Raw genomic sequence first — 22768 nt, 5'->3', positions numbered from 1 at the left:
ATTCATGAAGTATTTTTATCTTCCATTTATAATAATAGTAACAATAACATTTATAATAATGAAATCCTAATTAGAAAAGTATATATCAAACATTCTTGAAACAAGGATTGGAAAGAAAAATAATTTCATCTTGAGCAAATTGATTTTCTAGGAATAACTTGAGTCTCTATCCATTTACCTTGAATACATTTGTAACACCCTAAACCCGGGCTAGATGTTATGGCCGAATCTGACATGTCACATCGAAGTGTTTTTCAAAAATTGATCTTTTAGGTAAAAATCTGTTACTAAATTTAAACCCTTTTATTACTATTTAACAAAAGTTCTCGTCAAAACGTTTACCTTATTAATCATCAGTGTTATACTAAATTGATTTAAAAACGCGAAAGCTTTTTAAGTCGATGAAGTTTAAAACGTGTGTTTTAGAAAACAGTAATTGTTTTAAACAAACTTGTCTTTACCTAGACTAGCAGTTTAAAAATATAAAATCCAAAGCCCAATTAAAAATTAAAACCCACGAACGACCTTATTACAGAATTAAAAACCCAAAAGTGAAATCTAAATTAAATAAAGTCAAAGGTAGAACATCAGCTATCGTGTGGCCACCTCCGAGTTCCTTACGGCTTCAAACCATCTAAGGCTGAGGATTACCTGTACAGTTAAAAGAAAGGGTGAGTTTACGAAAACTCAGTGTGTAATCCCAATACTAAACAAACAGTGAATAACACAGCTGGGCCTAAGCCTAGGTCAGTAACAGTCTGGGCCTAAGCTTTATTCAGTATGAGTACAGTCTGGGCCTTAGCCCTATACAGTAACAATGTGGGCCTAAGCCTAAATGCAGTATCAGTACAGTGTAATGCAATTATGCATCCCACCCAAATCCAACCAGCATTCCACCCGTACCAACCAACACACCATGTAGGGATATAAATCGACCCACCCACCCAGCACACCAATATCGCAACAAAGTCGCGGTAATAATAATGCGGCATAGCGCGAGAATAAAGATAAATGTGGCAAAGCCACCAGTATCAGTAATTGTGGCATCGCCACCAATAACAGTGAATATGACATAATCACCAGTACAGTACTTCCATATCAAAATGCAAACGCCATGCAGTATGTCATGTCATGAATATTACGTGTATGCAAAGTCATGCTCAGTACAATCATATATGTAGATCATAAGCACATCAGTCATACGGAACATAACGGTATAATCATTATTTTATCATACAAAGGTATTACGGTCATTTTACCCTACAAGGGCATTACAGTCATTTCACCCTACAGGGGTATTTCAGTAATTTTGTAAACTGGGGATATTTCGATAATTTCACAAAATGGGGTATTAATGACCCAACCGAGGGTTCATTGTCACCTCGAGCGACCTAAGTAACCTAAACAGACATAACGGTGCAAGTGGGCCTAAGGCCTATTATTTGGCCCAAGTGGACCCACATGCTCGTGTGGCCCATTTAGCCCAAATTTAGCTACGGCTATGTGTACACCATAGCCCGGTTCATTAATAGTCACTTACTGTAGATTTTATCTGTGTAGGCCCACAAGCCCATTGGGCCCACACAACCCATCGAGGCCCAAAACAACCTAAGTCTTGTATGCGACATGACAAGTCTATCTATTTCCCACTTAACAGTGAAATTTACCCACTCGGGCCCATGGGCCCATTGGGCCCATATGACCCATTTCACTCAGAACTATTCACGACTGTACGAACAACACAGCCTAGTCCAAAACTTACCACATAACATACATTTTATCCGTGTGGGCCCACAAGCCCATTGGGCCTGCATGGCCTAGACTAGCCCAACGAGGCCCAGAACGGCCTATGCCATGTACGCGACATGACAAGCCCAACCATATCCCACCTAACAGTTGATTTGACCCAAGCGGGCCCAAGGGCCCATTGGGCCTATTCGACCCATTTCGTGGCCCAAGTGGCCTACTACGGCCTAAGCCCACGAATTCGCTCATGGTGGACTTCCTCGTCGTACGCCTAGATTCCTAAGCTCGGTTCACCACACGCGCGATCGCACATTTGAGTGGCATCATACGTCATATTTCTGGCTTTTCGGCATTTTGCCGATCTATAGTCATAGCAGAGTAAACAACCCACACATTTTTGGCTTTTGCCGTTTTACAGCAAAATGGGGGTGTGAATACACAACTGATTGCGAAAAGTGAGTAACCCAGAAGAACTCCAACCTACATTCAATCAAGGCATTCGATTAATCGATTGATAATAGGGTTAACACCCACTCTTAATACAAAACCTAAAATATCAATAGCACTTGCCTTGATCGAACAGATGTGGCTTAACCCACTTAGACCGCTGGCTAAGTCTGACCACACGCTTCTTGTTGAATATCTGTATTACAACCTACTCTTGTTAACCATTACCATAAGCGTAAAATAACTTGAACCAAGCAAATAACAACTTACCGAAATGCGGAGTCCAGATTAGAAGAAAAGAACAATCGGCCACACTCAGACAAAAGCTGAAAGTTCAGAGAATGATAGAGGCAAAATGGAATAATTGCACCCTAACAGAAAATGGCATCACAGGAAGAGGTTAGGTGCAAGACTAATAGATAAAGAGGATAAAAGAGAAAAGAGAACATAATCAATTAGTTGTATTACCACTTATGTGTATAGAGGGGAAAGAATGAGTAATATTAACAATATAGAAAAGAGAAAGGATCCGTTAATACAGAAAGAATTGAAGGAGAGGGAAATAAGAGAAGAGAAGAGGAGAGCAATTGGTAGTAGAGTAAGAAGTTGTCAAAAGAACTGAGAGGTAGTAAGCCAGGTCTTTCGGTCAAAAAGGAAAACCAAAAGAGAGAAGGAGAAGAAAAAGCAATCGGTCAACCAAAGGAATTTTAAAAAAAAACAAACCAATTCGGGAATAGACCAAAACGAGTAAAAACTCGAAGATTTTTGCACCAATGAATGAAATAAATGAACGAAAATGCCAGAGTCAATAACCGAAAGTGAGAAGAAAGGAATCACTAGCCTTTAGCCGAATTTTTGAGTGCCTAAATTTCAATTTCAGCACAACTCTTCCACTCCATTCAAATTCATTGATTTTCTCTATAATTTCCTCCTAAAAATCCTCTTTTATCTCCTCCATAGTCCACTCCTTGACTAGTTCAAACTTCCCTCAACAAAGTTTCAACCAACCTCTGCTTCTCACCTGGAAAGAAAGCAAAATAAGTACTCTTCTCACCTTGCTACGACTTGAACCTTAGACCTCAAGAGAACTTCACACTCCACCTACCACTGCACCACAAGTTCTTTTTGTGACATATTTTACCTACAAATATTCATAAGGCCTACAAGCTAAAGCTAAGTTTCACTTAAGGGGAAAAACTAAACTTTTTGCAAAAGCCCAGACTTGAACCCAAGCTTCTCAAACACTACCAAACACACCCAAATCACTTAGCCAATAAAGCAAACATGAAATTTGTGCCACTTTCCTGCTTAACTAAAATATTTATGAGCAGTCTCCTAACCGCTCCCATGCTCAAAGCCCAATACTTCTGGGCCCAATTTCGGGGCGTTACAAAATTACCATTCTTTGGATTCAATGTCGATTGCCCCATAAGGGTACACATGCTTTATAACAAATGGACCAATTCACTTTGATCTTAGTTTTTCAGGGAATAAGTGAAGTTGAAAATTATAGAGCAAAACCTTTTGTCCAACATCAAATGTTTTTGTTAACACCATATTGTCATGAAAACCTTTGGTTCTTTCTTTATTAATTTTTGAATTCTCATAAGATCATTTTAAGTTCTTCTAGTTCATTAATTTGCAACTTTTGTAACTTAGAAGTATCATCAAGATTGGAGTTAAACATTTTAACGACTCAATATGCCTTATGTTCAAGCTCTACAAGTAAATGACAAGGTTTTCCATAAACTAATCAATCGGGAGATGACCAATGATGTTTTTATAGCAGTTGAGTAAGCCCATAATGCATCATTAAGTCTTAGGGACCAATCTTTGCGATTTGGATTAACCGTCTTTCCTAAATGTTCTTAATCTCCTTATTTGCAAGTTCTACCTGTCCATTTTTCTGAGGGTGATAAGGGGTTGCAACTTTGTGTGTAATGACATATTTCTTCATTAATGATTCAAAAATTTTATTGCAAAAATGTTTGCCCCCATCACTTATAATAAATCAAGGAATCCCAAATTAACTTAAAATATTTTCTTTCAAAAACTTAATCACTATTTTGTAATCATTATTTCAACATGGAATTGCCTCTATCCATTTTAAAACAAAATCTATTGCAATAAAATGTAAAAGAAACCAACGATGATGCAAAATGTCCTATGAAGTCAATACCCCAACAGTAAAAAAAATTTATCACCAAAATTGGATTCAAAGGCACCAAGTTTTGTTTTGAAATGGATCCATATTTTTGGAAATTTTCACATAATTTGAAAAAATTATAAGCATCCTTGAATAAAGTTGACCAAGAAAATCCACATTGTAAATTTTTTGCAGTAGTTTTCTTAAATGAAAAATGACCACCACATGCCTCAAAATGACAAAAAGTAATGACACCATGTACCCCATTGTTAGGTATGCACCTTTGAAAATTTTGATCAGCGCAATATTTGAAAAAAATACGGTTCATCCTAATAATTTTTTTTACCTCAGAAAAATTTCATTTGATCTTGTAAACTCCACTGAGAAGGAAATTTTCTTATGGCAAGAAATTTAGCAATGTCAGCAAACATAACAGAGATATTTAAAAGTTGTTCATTAGCAAAACTATCATTAATTGGGGAAGTTTGAAAAGATTCATCACAGACAAGTCTTGACAAATGGTCAACCATAACATTTTCTACCCCTTTCTTATCTCGAATGGTGATGTCAAATTCTTGAAGAAGAAGAATCCACCAAATCAACATGTGTTTGGCATCCTTTTTGGAGAAAATATATTTTAAAGCTGCATGATCACCACAGACAACAATGGATGATCCAACAAGGTAAGATCTGAATTTTTCAAATGCAAAAAACTATTACTAGTAATTCTTTTTCAGTAGTAGAATAATTCATTTGAGCACTATTTAAAGTTTTACTTGTGTAATAATTCATTTGAGTACACATTACTTCAAATGGTAAAGATCAATTAGGGGGTTTCATAATAGGAGCAAAAGTGAGCATATTTTTAAGTTTTCCAAAAGCCATTTCACACTCTTCAGTCCATTCAAACATATTATCTTTTAATAAGAGATTACATAAAGGCCTAGAGATAGCACTAAAAGTTTTGATAAATCTCCTATAAAATCTTGCATGTCCTAAAAATGACCTAATTTTCTTTAAAATTTTTTGTGTTGACAAGTTGGAAATTAACTCAATTTTTGACTTGCCTACCTAAATATATTTTGAAGAAACAATGTGCCCCAAAACAGTTTCTTTAGTAACCATGAAATGACATTTTTCTCAATTAATAACAAGATTTTTTTTCTTTACATCTGATTAAAACCTTTTCTAAATTTGATAAGCGGTCATAAAATGAATTACCAAAAACAGAGAAGTCATCCATGAAAACTTATAAAATGCATTCAACCATATCAATGAAAATACTAAGCATGCATATTTGAAACATGGTTGGTGCATTACATAATCCAAAAGGCATCCTTCAATATGCAAAAGTGCCAAAAGGACATGTGAAAGTGGTTTTCTCTTGAACTCAAGTGCAACTGCAATTTGGTTATACTCAGAATATTCATCTAGAAAACAATCAAATTCATGTGCTACAATTCTTTCTAGGATCTAGTCCACGAAAGGTAAAGGAAAATGATCTTTTCTAGCCAGTAAATTAAGTTTCCTATAGTCAATGCACATGCACTAACCAATAGCAATCCTAGTTGGGATCAATTCATTATTTCATTTTTGACTATAATAACTCCAGATTTCTTGGGTAGGACTTACTCATTTATTGTAAGAAATAGGATAAATGATTCCAATATCCAATAGTTCAATGACTTCATTTCTCACCACTTCTTTCAAATTAGGATTAAGCCTTCGTTGCATTTTTCTAAAGGCTTTAGCAATTTGCTTTAAATAAATTTTATGTATGCAAATGAATGGGCTAATTTCTTTTATGTCAGCTATATTCCATCTTAATGCATTTTTATGCAATTTAAAATTTTTCAGTAACTTATCTTCTTGGTGTGCATCAAGTTTTGACGAAATTATGACTGGGAAATTTTCATTCTCACTTAAAAATGGATATTTCAAATCACATGGTACTTATTTCAAATCAAGCTTAGTTGGTTGATCAACTGATGGTACTGAAACATCTATAGTCACTGGAAGTTCTTCAAACTTTTGTCTCCAGTAAAAATTCTTATCTTGTCCCTAAAAAGAATTTAACACAGGATCAATTGTTCCGTCATCACTTTCAAATTTAGTTAAATAATTTTCCAAAGGATTGAGTAATTTGAAATTGGTGAACTATTCATGGATAAGTTGTTCAAGAAAGTCCATTTCATGTACATCAAAATCTTCAGCAGGTTGCTTACAAACATTAAAAACATTCAATTCTAATATCATGTTTCCGAAAGACAAGTTTAGAACACCATTCCTACAATTAATTAAATCATTAGATGTTGCAAGAAATGGACGACCTAAAATAACATGAATTTTTACATTAGAATCTGAGACAGGACATGTGTCCAAAACAATAAAATCAATTGGAAAATAAAAATTTTTCAAGTTGAACCAACACATCATCTACTACCTCTTGAGGAATTTTGATAGACTGGTCAACTAATTGAAGTGTGACTGATGTTGGCTTAAGTTAATCAAACCTAACTATCGACAAACGGAGAAAGGAAAATGATTAGCACTAGCACCAAGATCAAGCAAAGCACGCTCTATTCTAGTGTTCAATGATGCATGAAATTTTAGGGCATTCAGAGTCTTTATATTTAGATGTAGTGATATGTTGAATGATTGAACTCAGATACTCAACTAAAAAGGCTTTCTTTTGTATATTATGTTTCCTCTTAAATATACACATATATTTCAAAAACTTAGCATAAGACAGAAATTGTTTAATCACATCCAATAAAGGAATATTAATCTTGACTTGTTTGAAATTTTCTAAAATTTTAGCATTTTTATCCAGATTCCTTATTGGTTGCAATCTTTGAGGGAAAGGAGTAGAAATCCCACATTTTTCTTTGTCTAGGTTGTCAAAACTTTTAGGTTTACCATTATCCTCACTATTACTTTGCGGAGTGATAGAAGGTTCTTGGGCTTTGGAAGGAATGCTCTTGTCAATGACATGTCCACTTCAAAGAGTTGTGATAGAGTTCACATCTTATTTTTGAATTTAGTTGGAACAATAAACATGACATTAAATAGAAAGATTAGGTTAAGGTTGAGCAGGAACCTTACCTCTTCCTTGAATACGCAACTAGTCTATCAACATAGAAAGTGTGCTCTTGATTTCATTAATATCTTGTGAAGTCTAATTGTTGACATTTGTTTGTGTCTGCATGAATTCTTGCAATGTCTCCTGTAAAATTTTGACATGCGGAGCTGGATGGGTCATGTGGTTGATAGGTTTTTAAGGGTGGGGGAAGCAAGCGAGATTATTATCCTACCAGCTAAAGTTAGAATGGTTTCTCTATTGAGGGTTGTAAGTGTTTGAGTATGGAAAATGAATGAGTTTTTTGGATGTTTCCACAACAATCGCTTTATCATGCAACATTTCTTTAAAAAGTGAAATGTTTGGACATTCAACAGTAGAATGTCCCATGATTTCACAAATACCACAAATTTCTTCAGTTTTTACTGATTTAACTTCTTGTATTTTCCTAACCTCCATGGCTTCAACTTTTCTAGTTAAACTAGCCATCTTAGCATTTAGATTATTGTCACATCCCAAAAATCAGAGGTTAATAGAATTGGGTTTGTGAATTGGGAGAGAGGTCACACCCTAATTATTGCTGGGTTGTTGGTTACTGGGTTGTTGGTTAATTGTTGCTGAACTTGTCCTTGAAACCCAAGTTCAAATTCTTCCCTTGCACCATTTTTATTATTTTACAAATTTTGCTTCAAACTTATAACATCCCAAATTTTTGGTTTAAAGTTGCATTATTTTATAGCCAATAAATCATCATTCCAACCATTAAATTGTTCTGTTTGGCTATCCAAATATCCCTCCTTATGCCGCCTCAGATCTGTCTTTTTTGTCGCCACAAGTGGTATTGTCACCCCTTTAGAACACCACTATTTTGGGACTGTCGTTTCTCTTTAGTTGTTGCCGCTAATATTGTATGTTATTGGATTTTTCCCTCTATTTGGATTTAATTTAGACTTTTCTTATTGAGTAATTAACTAAGACATTCTTCCAACAACTCAGATCTGGGAAATCGATAGTGCAAAGTGCAAACTTTATGCGAGATCTTGCACTGTTTCGCTTTGTTAATTATTTATGCTTTGGTCTATTGCTTTCAATTCTGAATGGGGGTCTTTGGTTACTGATTTTTGGGTATGAATTATGTTTAAGTTTTAATTTAAACATCCCAGATCAATAGCGACTACAGATCTCATTCGCACTCACGTTTCGTATAAAAAAAGTGTAAGTCTGCTTGATAATTCAAATATGAAAATTTGTGCTTGTAACACTTCTTAGGCCGAACCCCTTTTGGATGTTTCAAGACTGGTTATTAATTCTATATTATCGTATTAATTGCTAATTTTGGATATAGGCTCATCTAAGGCTTAGGAGCGGAAGTGCGGAATTTATGGTTTAATGCTGCGATTTGCGAAATTATGGTGTGGGTTCTAACTTCTTAAATTAATCGTTAAATTAGTATCTTTATTATTTAATGTGGTAATTAAGCTTGCTATTCAGGCTTGGTTAAATTACTAAGTAATTTAAAGGTGGTCGAATGAGGTACTTTTCGAGCCCTAACAAATAGTGTGAATGCAAAACTGATTGTTTCGTAATGATATGTTATAGCATGACTAGTTGATTATTAAATGTTATTGGTTGTTTGTATAGCATGTATTATTATAGAATGAAAGTTTGAATGTCTGAATTGTATGCTTGAGTATGATGCCAAGGAATGAATTAATTGAAAGTTGTTACACATGCATTGGAAAGTTTCTTTAGTAGCATGATAAATTACTGTTGAAATTATTATAATATTGTAACGTGATAAAGCTTCATTGAATTGATTATGAAATCAAACGCATGGTAAGTATATCCATAGAATTGAAATGAATGATATAATGCAAGCGGGTAAAACATGCCACTGAATTGGAATTGAAGTGGAAGCATGTGAAGCATGCCACTGTATAGAATTGGAAATGTAAGCATGTATTTAATGTTCCTTATATGTCATAATTTATGTCCATTGTAACAGTCTATTTTTTAGTGGTGTCGAAAACAGTGGCTTCGGGGCCACAACTCGATGAGTGAGTCCGTAAATATTATTATTTAATATTTACCAGTCAAATGCTGTATTATATTAAATTTTGATCTAGTAATTTATGCTATTTGAACTAAAGTTTAAGTGCAAGTGGTTTGTTTCAAAAGTCAAATAGTTTTGGAAAATGAGGTATCGAGACCTCGTTTCTATAAACCGAGCCCATAGATATTTTTATTAAATATTTATGGAGTTACTATATAGGTGTATTGATGTTTGGACAAAAAATTTTAACATATGGATAGTTAATTAATTGAAAAGGACTAAATTGTAAAAGCTACAAAATTTAAATCCTATTAATTAAGGTGATTTGGTGGACTTAAATGGTAAATATACCATACCATAGTTAGTGGACGGTTGGTGGCAACATCTTTTGCTAAATTATATGTTATATTTCAATAAAGTTAAAATAAAGGCTATCTTAAAAATAAAATAAACAAAGCAAAACATTTTTTTTTTCTCTTTATGTTCATCTTCTACAGCCGAATAAACACCATTTTGAAACCATGGAGTTCGGCCAAGTTCTTTTCCATGCATGGGTGGGAGTTTGAGGTCTATTTTTCATGATTTTTATGTTTTTATTATTGTTTTAGCTCAATCTAGCTAATTCAAGGTTAATTTGAATTTTTTAAAATTTTAGAGATTTACCATGAATGGTTTAAGTTTTTAGTGAATTTAATTGACAGATCATTAATTTTAATTGTTAAATAGAAGTATTTTGTTAAGTAATTTTTAGTAATTTCAATGTTAAAGGATTAATTTGTTAAAGGAGTAAAATTCATGGGTTTTAATGTGAAATTTTGTTGAATTCAGGCTGTTTAAAAATCCTATAAAAATCAGCTAACATAGATTTTAGCTAAAAATGGTAAATTTGCAAGTTTTGAGTTTAAGGACTAAATTGTATAAAAGGTAAAATGTTGGGGTAATTTAATGAAATGATGATGGAAGGACTTAATTGAATATAATTAATTATTTAAGTGTTGGAATTGTATTAATTGAATGAAAAATATTATTTAAATCAAGAAACACTATGATTGAATTTAAATGGAGGAAAAAGCTAAGGTTCTGGACTAAACTGTCGACTCCATTTTAGCAACCGATCTAATCGAGGTAAGTTCATAGTCCTTAAATTTGAACTTTATTTATTTAATTAGTTTGATTATCCATTAATTTGGTAATCAATAATATGTATTTGAATGATTAGTATTTTAAATGTAATGTTATGGAAATATGTATATATATATGAAAATGGTTATGGAGTGGATTATAGAAATTCAATATAGAAGATTAATGTAAAGAATTTAAATTATGAATTGAAGAATTGTGAAATGATATAATTATGTATGTATTTGTCGATTTATTTAACTAGTGTTGGGTGCAACTCATTGTTGGTAAATTCAACTAGTGCTAGGCACACATTTGATATCGTCAGTTTACCCAACTAGTGTGGGGTGCAACTCATTATCGGTACATTCAACTAGTGCTGGGCACACATTTGATATCGTTAGTTTACTTGACTAGTGCTAGGCGCAACTCATTGTCGGTTTATTCAACTAGTGCTGAGCACACTTTTGATATCATCAATTTATCCGATTAGCACTGGGAGCAAAACTTTTTTATGGTTTATCCGTCAGGCACCGGGTGCCAATAACAAGTTGATCTATGTTGATGATGTATAAATGATCCACTGAAGAAGGTTGAAAAGGAGGTATTTGAAAATGATATCAATGAGAAGGTCAGTATCTAATCCTTCAATTGTTCATTATTCAGGTAACATGTTTCGGGTGAGATATGTGTCACAAGTAGGAATATGAGATGAATGTTTGACTAGTATAGTTTGGTGATGAATATAAATGCATTGTTGTAATTATATGTTTCATGAGTCTTTAAATATGTTAATTAGTTATATTTGTGGTGGGTTTAGACAGTAAAATGGATATATGAGTATTTTCTAAGTATTCGATGTTATTTCATTAGGTAGATCGGGTAATCAAAGATTAATGAAATGAATATGAATAAATGTATAGAAGGTTACATGGTTATAATTTGTAAATTGAAAATTAATGTTGTGAAGAATTGATATATGATTTGATGATGGTGAATTAAGTGTTGAATGGAATTTGGAAGGCAAAGCTTATTACGTATGTTCAAGATTGGTTGTATTTATATGTTTTATTGATTCATTTGCTAACCTTTGAAATGTGTGTGTATAGAAATGAAAGATGTGCAATTGGCATATAAATGAATTCATGTTTGAATGGTTTAAATTTTGTATGTTCGGTAAGACTAATTTCATGTTATGCGAGCTTACTAAGCTTAATGCTTATGTTAGTTATTTCATTTCTTTGTAGGTCATTGAAAAGCTCAATCAGCTGGGAACATCGTCGGAGCACGATCACACTATCCATCGATCTGTTTTGGTGGTTTTTGAATGTTTTAACCTATGTGTAACACCCCTAACCCGTATCCATCACCGGAATGGGTTACGAGGCATTACCAATCATAAAACAATTTAGAACAAACTTTCATTACAAGTTAGTCATATAATATTTTATTGTTATTATTATTTTTTAAAACAACCAAACTAACACGTTTTGTTATTCCATATATCTTGTTAACTCAATATAAACATATAACCATAAAAATCAAATACTTAAATTAGAACCCACTATACTTCGTTTCATAAGTACATTACCAAACATTCCACACATATATATGTCTAAGTATAATATACATATCAAAATAACCGAATCAATAAATTACTCAAGAACCAATTAAATATGATCATATTATTTTGACCCAACCGAACATATATGCATCATACATATATAACTCATTTTACTCTCCTTTTTTTTGGTCAATATAAAATTAAATTATTCATTTGGTCATTTATTTCAATGTATTACTCGAATATAAACTTACCTAATAATCATACTAAATTCAAGATTACATCTACTTCATTTAACCCTATCATTTCATATATATATATATATATATCCTATCACGAAAATAAAATTTATTAACATATAAATTAACCATAATTTATGTCTCTAAACAATCATCATTCAACTCACTTCCAAAACACTTGACCAATCATCTATATATATACTGTCGAAACCATTTTTAAATCGAGTTTTGGAAAATGGGAATCGACTTTAAGAAAAACGAAAACGGGAGTCGCCACTAATCTTTTTAGGTGTGATTGGATCACCTTATAAAATGTTTTGTTTTAAAACATTAATTTTGGTCTACGAAATCAAGAGTTCGTGAGTCGGTTACGAACGAGGAAGGGTTAGCACCCTTGTAACGCCCAAAAATTGGTACCTAATTGACTTTCAAATGTCTTTAATGTCGAAAGTTTAAAAATTTTAAGATACAATCCTCTTTAGAATATTTTAATTTTGAAAATTAGAGTTCACTTGTATCAAATGAATCAAAATATTACATCCAATAAGTTAGGAAGTAATATTTTTAAGACATTCGAAGCTAAGCTAGCCCTTTTTGAAAATCCCTATCTCGAAACGACAAAACGCCATATCCAGTAAGTTAGGACACAACGCTTTGAAATTCCAAGATAGTTGCTCGTATTTTGAAAACCTTAAAAACTTAGAAGGGTGCTTGACTATTCGAACTCAACGAGAAAAGTCGCAACCTAGTAAGTTAGGGCACTACCTTTCTCGAAGTTTCCAAACATCAAAACATTGCCTCACTTTTAAAATTCTTTTTTTTTGAATTAAGTGAAATATATCTTTTGGTTTTAAAAATAATGATGTGTTTTGTATATCACAAGAAATTAAATAAATCTAATTACAATATACATGTTTTATCATTTCATGCAAATCTAGTATAGAAAATAGTAATAATGGCATAAATTACACAATATACATTATCATTTTATGCATATATCATCATAAACAACATAAATGTTCATGCATTATTATTCCATGCTAAACACCATATAATGTAGAATAAATACAATAAATATAAATTGCAATATACATATATGATAATGTCTTATGCAAATCACCATAAATAATTAATTTCATGCTAATATACAAAATAAATGATATGTAACATTTAACCAACTAAACAATACCAAAATAAGAGAGAACCAAAGATAAATAAGTAAATTAAAATGTATAGAAGTTAAATAGAAATAAGATATTTAGAAATATGTTGAATAATATAATAATAATAAAAGAGAACCCTTCCTTTTTTAAAAAATGATACATACATATAAATTATATTATAGGTATAATAACTATATATAAAATGTACTAAGCATTAATATTACATTTATTTATAAAATTTTAAAATGTATATTAATAAATAATAAAATAATGTATACTTTATAATAAAATAAAGGTAATGTAAAGAAGTATAGTATAATATATATAGTGTATAATATAATTTACAAATAAAAATATATAGTAATATAAATTATATAATATAATATAAAAATATATAATATAATGTATAAAATATAATATATAAAAAATATTATGATAGATAGTAAAATATAATATGTAATAAAAATTCATAAATAAATATAATGAAATATAATATAAAATATGTATACTAATAATAATAATGTAACAAATATTTTACATATAAAAATATAATGAAATAAATAATATAATAAAGAGATATAACATATAATAAAATTTATATATATATAATGTTACAAATAATATAAATAAAACAATATATTATTATATACATAACTAAGGTTTATTAAGATATATATAAAGTTTTTTAAATAAATTAAATTAAAGGTATATAGGGATTAAAATTAAATTTAATTAAGGAATTTAGGGTTAATAACAAATAAATAAAGAAAACTAGGCCAAATTGGAACACGGACTAAAGCCAAGGGACTCACTGGGAAATTTGCCCTAACCCCAAAACGACACCGTTTCCTCAAATTCAGTTTTAAAGCCACTGTGATGACCAAATTGAATCAAAATTAAAATATTGGGGTTAAATTAAAAATAAATAAAATGAAATTATAAAGATTTAAAAATGTAGGAGGACCAATTGGGTAATTAACCCATTCTTTGAAAACACGCGGATCCTCCACGGTTAATCGGGTCAACACGCGGATCCTGGCACTGATACGACGCCGTTTTGGAGCTTATCGTTTTAAGCCAAACGACGTCGTTCAAGTAAGGTTATATAATCCAAATTTTGGCTCAAAAATCATTTTGAAACTGGTTTTTTTAAAAAAAAAACTAAAAAATTCTCTGAGAGAGGGGAGAGGAAAGGCCCTCTGGGCTGTGGCCTCCGTCAGGCCAAGCTCCGGTTATCGGCCATACACGCGCCCACGCACCACCTCTCACACCACCACACGCGGCCGTTGGTGGTCAAAAATCTAGATTTCAGGCGAAAAATAGAAAGGTAAAGGATCTCTTTTTATTTTCGTCATTCGTAAACAAAAAAAAAAGGTTAATATATATGTCAAAACAAGAAATAGAGAACAGAATGATGTAAAACCTAAAAAATACCTTAAAAAAACAAAACTATAACTTTATTGCTTGAATATGCGAGTTTTTTTGTCTCTGTGTATGTATCAGCGTTAGTGTTCTTACAGATTTGAGAAAAGGCTTTATAGCCTTAATCTACTACCTATTTTGGAAAGAAATCAAAAGATTTCTTTCCAAACCCTGTTCTAATCTATTTGCTGCAATTTTGCTTTGATTTCTTTCCTTTACTTGTAGGTGACCGCGAGGATCTCGGTGATTCAAGGGCCGCTGGCGTGATGAAGCGCCGATGGTGGCACAATCCAAGGCTAGGACTACTACGGGGCAATGATCTCGGCAGCGAAATGGTTGCTGGAACAGAGTCGATTGGGCCTTGATTCAGGAGCTGGACGGTCGTGAGAGAGACAAGCTTCTGGACAACACATTAATGGTGTGTCAACAGTGCATTGATGGCCTCGATTTGGGGGGTTGAACAGATGCTCCCCGAGGCTTCCAAAAGATGTTGCAGCGCATCAGTCTTCAAGAAACCCTAGGGTTTCCTGTTTCCCTTAAGTCATTTGGGCCTTTTGGGCTGCTTTTAGATTTGGGTTAGCCTGGTAGATCAAGTGTTTTTAGGGGTCTGCTGTGTAACGGGTTTTAAAATTTGGGCCCGATGTGGGGTTTGGGTCGGTCTGTTATGTCTAGACATTGGGCCCAATGTTTGGGCTTTGTAACCTGGACTTTTTTAATGGACTGTTTAATAAATAAATATTTATTTATTTTCTTATTTATTTTCTTTTGTTTTATTTGAGCCCGGTCAAATTTGGGCTATTACATATACAAATGCCGAACTATTAATAAAAAATATTCCTTAACTCATTTCGACATTTATTCAAATATACTTTTAACTAACACATAAGAAACAAATCAAATCATTTTAATTAAAGTTAGTATAACAAACATAATTCATACTATTATATGCTTATCATAGTCGAATCACTCATACCACGTCCAAAATCATCAATTAACCTCAATGTGCAAAACACATATCACATATACTATTCATCCACTAAACTTATTATTTCCTGAATATAATCATGCATCTAGTTCACTTAACGAATAATCACATAACCAATACAACATGTTTATAATATAATTATGAAATCAATTCAATTCATCCTAGTTTATATATTATACATATCAATACTCGACTAAATCATATAACCAAAACACCATTCAAACATGTCATATATTATACTTACCATAATCTATTTATTTCTTGTCAAAATAATAAATCAACAACTAATCTAATAACCAAGCCGAACCATATTGCCAATTACCACACATTCAAAATTACTAACCAGACGTATCCATAGCTTCATCAAACTTAAACCAAACTTAACATGAATAAACAAGCCATTTTCGCATGGCTTTTATATATACAAACCAAATTCCAATGCTTCCAAATATTATCTAGCCTATACATGCCATAGATCCGAAATTAGCTTAAAAAATACCAAAAATGGTCAATAGTGTGATAGACCTTGCTGATGATCCCCGAGCTCGTAACCAACTTCTAAAATCTATAAACAGCGAACAAACACACACAATAAGCTATCATAACTTAGTAAGCCATAAGCAAATAATAACTTAAAATTTATAACAACTCGACTTAACCAAAATAAATTATGCTAACATAATCACATTTATTTCAAGATCACAATTTCATATGTATCATATATTTCCATATACAATTTTACCTTAGCCGAACATATACATATATCTATTATCAAGGTAATATTAAATTTCAAAACCTTAGTACCATTAGATAGCCGAATATACATAACCCACATATATATATCCATGAACCATTTCATAAATATCCACATAATATAATCAAAAAGGCCAAATACATTTTCAATATGCATATACAAAATTTCCATTTACATTATACATGATTTATAACACATATCGAGTAACTTACTTACCTTATTTCAAATAAGTATTAAGCTATCACATACCTGATTACTTTAGCTCGTTTTATCCATTCAATCATAGTTATCATTGTTTGTTGAACCATTTGAAATTGGATAGGACACTCAGATAATCACATATATCGTACAATGCCAACGTCCCAGACGTGGTCTTACATGTAATCACATATTGATGCCACTGTCCCAGACAGGGTCTTACTCGCACACATATATTGGAGTCACATATCGATGCCAACGTATAAAATGCGGTCTTACTCGCACACATATATCGGGATCACATATTGATGCCAACGTATAAAACATGGTCTTACTCGCACAGATATATCAAATCACATATCGATGCCAACGTATAAAACGTGGTCTTACTCGCACATATATATCGTAATCACATATTGATGTTGATGTATAAAACATGGTCTTTCTCACACACATATATCAGAATCACATGTCGATGCCTCAAATACATCCTTGTATCAACTTCAAATTGGTCAGAATATACATATATTCATTAACAAAATTATCATTCACTACCAAGGCCACAATAACATTATATAATCGAATATACATATACATATATATATATATATATATATATATATCTTTGATTCACATTTTAACATCATATACACAAACATATAGAAACTTATATACAAATAATCAACATTTTAACGTATATAGCTCATGTCACCACTTTCAATACTAAAACTCATTCATTACTTTACCATCAAACATAAATTACTTTCATTACTCAATGTCGATTCATAAATTACTTCATATTATTACAAATATTTATTGATCACATATATATTAAAAATTTAACCACATGTATTTGCTTATAAACTTACCTCGGATGATGTAAAACGGAACGGGACGGGACGACTAGTCGACAACTTTCGTTTTCCCCCGATCCTAATCTGATTTCTTTGGTTCTTGATCTAAACATATTCATATTAAGCTCACTCAAACATATTTTCATTCAATTTAGTCCAAAAACACAAAAATCTGTAAATTATCATTTTACCCTAACATTTACACTTTTTTTACAATTTAGTCCTTATTGCACAAAACACAAAATATACAAAATTTCACTATACCCATGTTAGGCCAAATTTTACCCATATCCATACAAGTCCATGTATTTATTTATTTCACATTTTAGTCCCTCAAATTATTATTTTTTCAATTTAGTCCTAATTACTCAAAATCATCAAAAAATCCAACATAAAACAAGTTAATCTAAAACATATCTTTCATATTTCATCATCAAACAACAAAAATCACAAGCTTTCAATAATTGCACAACTCAAAATATTCACCAAAATTAGAAATTCAAGCATGGTTCTTGTAGATAACTCAACAACGATCTCAAAAAACGTAAAAATTATCAAAAACCGGGCTAGTTACATACCTTAATCAAGATCAACCATGGTCGAAACCTAAAATTTTTTTTTATTTTCTTTATGTTTTCATATTCGGTCATAAGAAACAATAATAAACATGGCTTAAGTTATGTTATCATATAATATATTATAGCATATTATTTAATTTATATATATAACCTTAATTAAAACATTATATTATTACTTATATTATGTCCATTGCCGTCCAAATATAAAACCAATGGCATAATTGCATCATAAAAACTTCCTTTTATAAAGACACATTCATTTTGGCCCTTTTATAATTAACCACCAAATTTTCATTTTACGCGATTAAGTCCTTTTATTTAATCGGACACGCAAACGACAAAATTAAATTACGAAAATTTCACACACACAAATTCACACATAATAAACATAGAAAATAATTTTTAAATATTTTTCTGACTCGAATTTTTGGACCAGAAACCACCGTTCCGACTATAGGTTATAAATGGCATCTATAGGGTTGTATGTTAAATTGGTATGCTTTGGGTTGTGCCAAGCTTTGGTATGGTTAACTATATTTTGTTACTAGTTGTGCATGGTCTTTTAAAATTAGGAAAGAAATGTTTGATTGATATGTGTTTGATTCATTAAAGTGATTAAATGATATATGTGTTTTGGCATGTAATAAGTGCTTATCTAGTTTTATCACATGGTGTATTTTGGCTCTTCTTATGTCTAGTTGTATATATATAGTTTGATTTGGCTTGTATATGTTTAAACTTTTATGGATATGGTCATTTTAATTTTGCCTATCTAAAGTGGTAAGTTTTGATGGTATAATTTGAAAAGAAATGGTCTTTTGGTATTCATAATATATGTGATTGAGATATGATATTGTAATTTAGTTCATGAATGGTTTTGGAGTGTGAATTGGAGAGTCTATTGATGACATATTGGTTAGTCATAGGTTGGATGAGAATTCGGCATATTTTTGATGTTTTGAATGTACTTTTAACCATGTGAAATAGGTTAGGTATGGTGTGAATTGCTATGTAAGTAATTGTGTTTGAAATGGCTTGTTTTAGTGGCACTTTTTCTTACACACGGTCTGACACACGGCCTGCGACACGACTGTGTGACCAAAGTTAGTAAGTGTAATATGTAACGCCCCAATTTTCGGGAATTCTGTGAATGTTGGCAAAATTTCATTCTTTGATTTTGTCATTTGTGAGTGAAATTATGAAATAGGACCTATGTGAAAATGTTTGAAAATGCTATAGGCTAAATTGAAGTGGCCAAATAAATAGGAGTGCAAAATAGGAGGATTTGCATGACAAACCTCCCATTTTACATGAAGTGGCCAGCCATCATGTTGTTGTAGACAAAATGTGCACTTGATATCCATAATTTATGGTACAAATTGATACAAATTGATAATGGGTTAGGTAAATGTTCCATGATAATGGGTTGGGTAAATGTTTCATGATAATGGGTTAGGTAAATGTTCCATGATGGGAATTTCATGTCTTTTGTATTAAAGAATTAAATGGATGAAATATAAAATTTTATTAAAAGAAAAAGGGGTGAAAAGAACAAAGTTTTGTCCATCTTTGTTCATCATAGCTAAAAGTTAGAGAAGAGAAAGGAGAGGAGAAAACTCTTGAGTATTCGGTCACTAGGAGGAGGAAAATTGAAGGTAAGTTCTTGGTACCTTACTTCTATTTTGAGGTTCATGAGTTCTTCTTGATTCTACCTTAACTCTTGAAGCATATTTTGGTTTTTAGTTGTGTTGTGAGCATTTAGTCATGAATTAAAATGAAGGAAATGGTTGTTGTTTCATGTTCTTTTGATGAAAAATGGAAGATAGGTGAAGTTGAGCCAAACAAATGAGCATGCATGTGCCTTAGATGTTAAAGGGAAAAATCAGCTAACATGTTGTGCTTTAAAATGATGAAATGGAGATTATACTTAAGTAAAATCATAGATATGTGATGATTGATTGGTGATATACATGTTTAAATAACAAGCATGCAAGTTAGGTGTGAAAGAGTGATTTGGTAATAAATCTGCTTGGGATAGCAACAGTAACGTGACTTTGGAAAATCACCATAAATTGTGGGAGATGAGTTAGAAGCTGCATAAATTATGTAATTAAATCTTAATGAGTCTAGTTTCAAATGGAATAAACGAGAACATATTTTGAATTCTGTACAATGAGAAATTTGATTCGTAATGAAGAGTGGTCAGATTAGTCAAACAGTGAAACATGGGAAACTTTGAGAAAAATCTGGTATTGATTGGCTAAACCAAAAATTCTGAAAATTTTATGGATATAAGATATATGAGTCTATTTTCAAGGAAAATTAATGGAACTTGATTTCGAGTTTCGTAGCTCCAGTTACAAATGATTTAGTGACTGTTGCTCAGGAAGACAGCTTGTAGTGAAATTATGATTATGTGGTAAACATTGACAAAAATTTGTTAATGAGTTGCTTATTGTTTTCTTATAAGCTTACTATGATCTGTAGGTGTGGTTGGCCGAATATTGTAAGGGGTTAATACGTAGTTTGTATTTGAATAGTTAGATTAACGTGTTAGTAATCCAATTGTAGGCGGTTCGTGTGTGGATTTCGTCAGCATATCGTCGCAGACAGGTGTATAACTAACACCCTCTTTCTTAGTGTAGATCAGCAAAAGTCAAAAATCAGAAATGCCAAAAACCGGTATTTTGTAGATTTGCGAGTGTGTGAATGCTCGTGAGGTAAATCGATTAATGTTTTTGGTAAGCTGCAATGTTTGGACTGCAAAGTGAATGATTTTTGTGCCCTCGATATTTTTGGGCTTAATGGGCTAAAATTGGAATGATGGGCCAACGGGTCCAATTCGGTAAGAACCCTCGGTACGTGATTCTGTAGTACGTGAAAGGTAGGAATATGCATGAAAAACCCTAAAATAGATAAATTACTAAAAAACTTTAAAAGTGAAAAATTTACAGTTTTATCCTTAGAAGATAAATTACCGAAATACCCCTAGGGTTAAATTGACTTAAATGCATGTTTGACTGTTGTTATTTACTGCATGCCATGTTGTTATTATCTGATGCATGGGATTGGGATATTGACGGAGGAAGTACTAAAAGTGGTTTGTCCACGTACTGGAGGCTTTGCCTCAATTTATTTGTTAACGAAAGCGACAATCTTTTAATCTGTGGAGTGTTGGGCTAGGTGGGTTGAGCTATCCCCACATGGATTGTATGGCTGGTATGGGTGGAGTGTCGTGGTTGGTGGGTTGAGTAGTCTCCCCAAATGGGATTGCATATGTTATTGATGTTGCATGTATTTTTAAATGGGCCTATGGGCCATCTCATTATCTGAATAAGGGCTAAGGCCCGGTTTATTGTAATCTGAAAAGGGCTCGGTCCATTACCCTTTATTACTGAATGGGCTTAGGCCCAATAGGCTTGAGCTAACTTGGGCTTTGAATAGGTTTTCCTTACACACCGAGTTTCCCAAACTCACCCTTTTATTTTCATCCACGCAGGAAATCCCCAACCATAGTGGGCTTGGAGCTGTGAGGGAATTCGGAGTGGCCACCCGTTCTGAAAGTTTGATTTTCTTCTGGTGAACTAGACATCCTTTTATTTACATTTGAAGTTTTGGGTTTTTAAATGTAATAAGGCCGCTTAATTATTTTTGATGGTTTTAATATATATTACTAAGATAGGTATTACTTATTTTAACTGTTGAAATTGGATAGCTTTAGGGCGCGTTTTTGAAAACAACAATTGATTTCAAAATAACACGACAACAAGCAAAGCTTCTGCAATGAAAGTATTTTCCAAAATTAATCACTTTTCCTAAAAATGACTTAATCAAATCGGTTTCCTAGAAATATCAATGACGTTAAGGTGTGGCAATGGCAGTATGCATGTCTAGGATTGGATCCGAAAGGAGCTTGGTACTTAAGTAGTCCGATGGACTCACCATCTCTTTTCCGGTTTCCTACCTGGTGCACAGCTTCCATTCACTTTAACCTATAATGAAATTATCTTTTAAAACACTAAGTAAGTTTTTCTGGATCAACAATAGAAAATATTTTGAGCGCTTCGATGTGGCATGTCGGATCCGGTCATAACATCTGGGCCGGGTTTAGGGTGTTACATTTAGTGGTATCAGAGCTTAGGTTGCAACAACTCGGCTGTGGAATGGGTTTACAAAAACAAATATTTTCGAAAACGAAAATTTTATAAAGAATGCGAAAAACTCGATTTTCAAAATTTAGATCTTTAAAAGGTGACATTCCGAATCTCCGACTCAAGCACGTAAGTATTACTCTGAACTCTTCGAATATTTTTCGACTTATCATGCATCTTTGAAATCCTGCTAGGATACTCTAGATAGGATGATACTGAAACCATAAGAAAATCTGATAAGAGACTGAAACTGTAACTAGACTTCAATTC

At 32.3% G+C, this 22768-nt stretch overlaps 2 long non-coding RNA genes across 2 annotated transcripts; both read left to right on the top strand.

Annotated features, from left to right (window-relative positions):
* The first annotated feature begins 14698 nt into the window (after window positions 1-14698).
* Window positions 14699-15732, top strand: LOC128293272 (uncharacterized). Its single transcript, XR_008283427.1, has 2 exons — window positions 14699-14883; window positions 15204-15732. It is a non-coding gene; the product is annotated as an uncharacterized LOC128293272 (long non-coding RNA).
* Window positions 15733-21063: 5331 nt separating this feature from the next.
* Window positions 21064-21995, top strand: LOC128293273 (uncharacterized). Its single transcript, XR_008283428.1, has 2 exons — window positions 21064-21192; window positions 21847-21995. It is a non-coding gene; the product is annotated as an uncharacterized LOC128293273 (long non-coding RNA).
* The last annotated feature ends 773 nt before the right edge of the window (window positions 21996-22768 follow it).

The sequence above is a fragment of the Gossypium arboreum genome, chromosome 5 (genome assembly GCF_025698485.1).
Source record: "Gossypium arboreum isolate Shixiya-1 chromosome 5, ASM2569848v2, whole genome shotgun sequence".
In the NCBI taxonomy this organism is placed as follows: domain Eukaryota; kingdom Viridiplantae; phylum Streptophyta; class Magnoliopsida; order Malvales; family Malvaceae; genus Gossypium; species Gossypium arboreum.
Note: the sequence above shows the minus strand (reverse complement) of the source record. Positions and strands in the feature narration are given on the sequence as shown.